At 32.8% G+C, this 6,779-nt stretch overlaps 1 pseudogene; it reads right to left on the minus strand.

Annotated features, from left to right (window-relative positions):
- Positions 1-1,648: 1,648 nt before the first annotated feature.
- Positions 1,649-3,293, minus strand: LOC133177830 (prostaglandin E2 receptor EP4 subtype-like; annotated as a pseudogene).
- Between the last annotated feature and the right edge of the window lie 3,486 nt (positions 3,294-6,779).

Here is a 6,779-nt window from a genome sequence, read left to right on the forward strand (position 1 = left end):
AATGATGCAGTATTTGTTATGATATAGGGTCGCAAAGTAATGTACTATCGGTCTTATTAGCATTAAGGTAATGGGAAAACTCAAAGGGTAGGTGTGATATGCAACTTCTACACATATCATAACTACCTTTAACCAACACCAAAGTTTGCGCGTAAACTTCTTATAAACAAAAAAGTGACTACCAGATTATGAACTTGGTTAAAGGTGGTTACGACACGTGAATAAAAACTTTTTGCTTCATTTTTACGATATTTGCAGGAAAAGCTAATTACTCGTGTATCTTCAATCAGGCATTTTCTTTATTGTACTTCTAATGTCAAATAGTTTCCCTGATATTTACAATTCAAATATATTTATAAAGAAGCAATTATTTTGGAGCTTTCAACATCAGAATGATATATTTGAACCGATTTTTACATAATTTTTATTGTAAAATTTATTAAAAATGTACTATTTTTTAATGCTTACATATACAGTACCTCTGTTTATTAAAGTCTTACATCTTTAAAAATATGGTAACATATAAATGTTTTGCAATTATTAGTTAATTTAAACTATATTCAGTGAAAATAAATGCATTTTTTCTACATTAAACCATTAAAATTGTGAGAGTGGCAAATACTTAAAAGAAAAGTTTCATAATTGAAATACTGACTTTAGTTTCGTTACACATGTATATTATATGTATTTTGTAAGATTTTTTGCATTTTTAAAGAGACAGAAGAAGAATTGTTTTATTTCCAAATAAGATGCTTCAGGGTTTTAAATTATCGTCAATAAATGTTAAGAAGCATTGTATGAATATCTAGTAAAACAAGAAATGGCAGTAAGCGATTGAAGTTTTTTATAAATTAAAAAAAAATATATAAAAATAACTTAAATCAAATTATGTTGTGATATAGACAACTCATTCCAGAAAATGGAAGCAGTGCATCATTATGTTTTTTTTAAATATTCAAAAATAAAACATTTTTATTTATAAAAAGATAAAGGTTTATTTCAAATATTATTTATTCACATGATATGCTAACTGATATATACATTGAATATACTATGCATCTGCTCATATTTTTGAATTATATTTTAAATTATCTCACCATAACACAGTCAGTAAGTGCATGTAAAAAGTATTAAAAAATTCAGTAAATACGTGTATTTCCTAAGCAGAATAGGAATTTCATGTATTTCCTAAAATTCCGGAAATGCATGAAATTTCTGATTACACAAATTTACTGTAACACACCCACACCCACACACACACACACACACACACACACACACACATATATATATATATATATATATATATATATATATATATATATATATATATATATATATATATATACACACAAGCATTTTTCGCTATAGAATAAAAATCTTGTTTTAAACCTCACTTTCCTCAAAATTTATGAAATTTAAAATATATATACATGTATATATTTTTAAGTATTTTATTATGCCCTAGCAAAATAGACATTTTTATATTTGTTCTTGTAATTAACTTTTTTTCTGTTGATTGAATTCTTTGTTATCTTTCAACAGATAGGCTAAGACATACAGGAATCGTATCATTTGAACCTGAGCTCGCAAATTTCATGTGTACTATATTCATGAGGTCGCCTGAATTGGCCTTATTTGAAGCATTTCATGAAGACTCTGACTGCTCTAAATAGAAATTAGCATCACTCTGTCTGTCATTGTCTGTTGAGGACTGAACTTTGCAGCAGAATCTCCCACATCGTCTCTGGAATGCTTGGAGATTTTCCTTCCGAAGTAAAATATAGATCCAGGGATCAATCACAGAGTTTGTCATTGCAATCCGGGCTATTAATAAATCTCTTGATGGATTTTCTTTATTCAACATTGCTGCATACCCAAATATTAAGAACTGAAAAGAAAAAATGTTTGAAAAATTAAAATTGTGTTTATTTCTTGTTTACCCACTGAGTACTTGGTTTTTATTCAAACTTATTTATGGCTTCATTAGTTCATTTTTTCAAAAGAATTGATTGAATGATTTTTAAAAAAAATCACATTGTTTTTTCAATAATTTTACTGCTGAGAAAAATTAATTCCTATCTATTGGGTCGCCCGCGTGGCACAGTGGTTAGAGCGTTTGCTCTAGGGTCGCGGAGTAAGGAGTTGATCCTTACTTCGTGGGTTCGAATCCCACCGTGGGATGTGGAGACCGGTCCTTCGGATGAGACCGTATAAACCGAGGTCCTGTGTCGCAGTAGGTGCTGGCACGAAAAAGATCCCCCACTGCTCAATGGTCCTGTGTGCCGAGTATAGGTCAAAATTTGCAGCTCTGCACCGGCAAGTGGTGGCGTCTCTACATGAGTGAAAAATTCTCGAGAGAGACGTTAAACAATAATAAGCAAACAAACCTATCTATTGGTGGTGAAGTTACTGAGTCGCCAGAAAAAGCAAGTAGTCTTTTTGAATAAAGGACCAGGTAAGCTATAGTTTTCTTTAAAAAAATCTAACAAGTCAATGAAATATAGGATTATATCAGGCGATAGTTTTAAATACTTACAATTTGTGGACTCCAGCATAAGGTAAAAACAGTCACAAACACTAGCAGTAATATCATGTTATATATGGTGCTTTCTCTTTTTCTTCGATTTTTTCTCTTTTCGTTAACATTTTTGCAAAGTTTTATCACTACAAAACAATTGAGGGAAATAGTCGTAGACAAAACAAAGAGTCCAAATATTGAATAGATGTATGAATTAACTCTGTCTAAAGTAGAGGTTCCCACAAAATTCAAGAAGCACCAGGAACCTGGATAGTAAACAACATTGGAACCGATTCCCACCAGAGGCAGACTAGAAATGACCGCCCCAAGAACCCAGACAAAAATTAGTGTGATATTTGCACGACGCTCCCTCCCAGGCAGGTTGTATTTGAATGGATAGAAAATAGCCATGAAACGATCCAAAGACATTGCACAAACAATCATAGCTGAAGATGCCGTCATAAACGTTATAATGAACGAACTGTAGTCACATAAAGGCTTAGGAAAATCATACGTAAAGTTGGAGAAATATCTCATCATCACGGGTACACCAAAGAAGAATCCCCCCTCCATCTGTCAAAGCCAACCCCCCGACAAGTCTGTAAAATGATTTCCATTTATGCCTCTTCTTGGATAACACTAGAGAAACCACTGCTATGGCGTTCCCTGCTACCCCTAATACAAACTGAAAGGCTGGAGGAACCATTGATTCCCATATCTTTGTCACAATAGTTAAGTTAGTTGTAGGTGATTCCGTCAATTCCGGCTGCATTTTGCGAAGTGATGGTTTAAGACAGAGCTTGTATTTAATAATATTGTTTAGATAATATTTCCTGTTCCTGCATATCCTAAGTTTTAAAAATTGAAAACTAAATAAAGCAAATGAATAAGAAAATATATCAGTATATACTCACTTTAATTCAATGAAATATCCGGTGATGTAAAAGTATTTCAAGATTAATTATAACGAAATTCTATTTATTCCTAATGTATTCATCGATAAAAGCTATTGGAGATTTAACAAAACAAAATCATGCCACAACTGACGATTAGTTCCCAGAAGGAAGGGATGAATAGAAATTGCGGAAAACTGGAATTTAATTGATTTTTAGGGAAAAAATCAAAACACTTTAGCTTTTTTTACAAGATGTATAGTTAAAACAAATATTTCTTTTGCTATATGAGTATTTTATACATGTATTTAATGCTTTACTTTATAAAACGTGTTAATATAATTATATTTTTAAGTTAAAAAAAGTAATAAATAAATTCACACACTTAATGCGTATTACAATCGGGCAGCATTTTCCTTCAACTACTATTCAATTTATTAAATATAAATGTACAACAATCTTTTTTTTATTTTTCATGTGGCATAGGCGTCGAAACCATGGAGGGGGGGGGGCTAGTGTGAGGCATAGCCCCCACACTTTCTTTGCAAATATACCTCCCCAAACGTTTTTGTTGGTTTAGCCCCCCTTTCAATTTGCTTCCGATGCCTATGTGTGGTATTTATATCCTTCAGCGAATGCACATATAGAGTATATATGATTGTAAGAATACATTTCTAAGAAACATGGCTCAAACAGAAGGGAGTCTATATAACCTATACGAAAGTCACTTCGCAGCGATTTTTTATATACTTGATAGGTAGTGTATATGTAGATGAAACATTATGTGTATATTTATTTGAGGAGTAATCATTATCAATGATTTCTGAGATATAACTGAATGTAAGTACCATTCTTTGCAGCTTTTATTGTTTACCTACAACTCCCCAAAAGCTTACAGCTAGGAATATTTTTGTACATTCTTAAACTGTTTGTATGATTTCTCCATGATCTTCGATAAGCTGTACTTTCAAAACAAAGGTTCACTTTATCTTGTCTCTTCTTTGGACAATTTAGTTTATGCCTCAGATTTTTTATTCGCCGTTTTTCGTATTATGAAGCAAAATATTTTTCTATGACCTACGGAATTTCCTGTATGCCAGATCATGACAAGGAGCTCACGGCGGGTGTGACCGGTCGACAGGAAGTACTTACTCCTCTATGGCATCGGATCCCACCTCTAATGTTTTAGAGGTTTGCTCTGCTCCCAGTTTGTAATTAATTTCGCAACATAATTTTGAGCTTGATTACCGTGTGTTATCTTCATATTTCATAACTCCCCAAGGCACATCATCCTGGCATCTGAAGGAGCAATTGTATCAGATTCTGTGAAGTCTTTTATTTCGAGTTCAAGAGATATATCGAAACAATGTAGGAATGAAAATGAAAATCATAGTTGATATTATCATAATTGTCGATATATCTAATGGAATTGAATGCCACAGGAAGAGACCATTTCTTTCTATGTTTTTGAAAAACCCAGCCCTGTCAGGCCTGCTAAAAACGGGGCTCAATTAATACTGTCAATGAGAAACTCATCCGTCTTTTAATATCAACCTCGGAGTTCTTGTGTGTAGAATCAGATTTTTTTTTCACTTTTTAAATTGTATATGGTCTGTTGAAAGTATATTTTATTGAAATTACATCGTTTTTACATTTTTCTGTGTGTACAAAAACTATTTAATTTGTCATTATGTTGAACGATAAACTTTTTCAAATCTTTCGAAAGAATCTAACTCTACTATAATACTGTATATTAAAAGTTAAAAAAATTTAATTTTAAAAAAAACTGAATTGAAATATACATATTTTTTTATGAAACATTGTTGTAATGTGTAAATTTTCTGGATGGAAGTAAAATCCACTTTACAATATGACGTTATTTTTATAGGAATAACAGGTTCATAGATTAAGTGAGCCTATACTAAAAATAAAACATTATGAAATACAGCATTGAAGTTACAGTACCGACCGGACACAACCTAACACCAGAGCGAACCCAAAGCGCACCCCGGGTTCGCTTCCTGGGTTCGCTCGGGGTCCGCTTTCAGAAAATTTGGGACCGCTCTGGGTGCGCTTCGGGATCGCTCTGCGTTCGCTCGGGGTCAGCTCAGCTGGGTCCGCTAGAGCGAACCCGGCGTTCGCTTACCGGGTTCGCTTTACGCACTCATGCGTGAAGCGGACCCCGCTTTAATCTTGCCGCCAGTAAGCTCCGCCCCTTTTATATTCCAAATACAGTAGTGAAATCGATCATTACTGTTTTTATGGCGATCGAAACATGTACATGTAAGTGACAATATGGAGAACGTTGATAAATTTCCAAGAATTTCCCCGTACATTCGACGTAGAATTATCACTTTTATTTTTCTTAACTTACATGCTAAGTATATCTCGAAAGAAAAAGAAGAAAAGGTGTTAAATTTATTTTCGATGTATCGGATGGAGTGAAATTGATAAGAGTATCTTAATAAAAAAAGCTTTCAAATTCATTTGTTTACATTATTCATGCATTTTAAAATAAGTTGGAACTTCCAATTGTAATTGCAATTGCTAAATTGTAATTTAAATGTTTGAAAGACAAACAACTGAATTATGCTCTTATCTATGAAATAGCTGAGACATACCGTACATGTAAAATGCTAAGTTTTCATATTTAGCAGTTTATCTTTAAGCTAGGTTGTCGTCCATTACATGTATATGTAGGTCGTGATAATCACTAAAAATTCTCATACAGTGTAACTTGATTTTCTACTTACAGATCATTTATAATTTACTTCCGTGCTATAAGTCATTGTTTTATAAGGCGAGTTTAACGGAAGACTTATAGAAAAACAACAACAATCAAAAAAACAAAACAAACAAACAAACAAAAACCAATAACTGGTGCACTGATAAGGATATATTATTTTTTTAAAGTTGTTTTCAAATACATGTAATTGATCATTTAAATAGTTTGTGTTCCTTACTGGTTCATGATCCCCCCCCCCCTCCCTCGCCCCACTACAAACATGTACATACCGGAGCGGCATGTTAACAAACAGAATTCTAAATGTTTAAAAATAAATAAAAACAAGAAAGAAAACAAACAAAACAAGAATTCAATAACTGTAAACTCGCATGATTAAGTAGATGATATTAATATAATGACGCCCGATGTTTGTTTTTGTTTTTGTTTTTTTAATTATTGTTTTATTTCGATGAGCCCCCAAACCCTCTCCGTACTCGAATTGTTTTCTATGGGCCTGTTGTAGCGATCTTAATTTCAAATAATATACAGTATTCTCTCTCTCTCTCTCTCTCGTAAAGCTATTTTACTGATTTTAAGCATTCAGGTGGCAGCAAATTACATGAACATGTACTCTTCATGC

The sequence above is a fragment of the Saccostrea echinata genome, unplaced genomic scaffold (assembly GCF_033153115.1).
Source record: "Saccostrea echinata isolate AGI-Se365-2 ecotype Australia unplaced genomic scaffold, CSIRO_AGI_Sech_v1 ptg000257c, whole genome shotgun sequence".
NCBI lineage: Eukaryota > Metazoa > Mollusca > Bivalvia > Ostreida > Ostreidae > Saccostrea > Saccostrea echinata.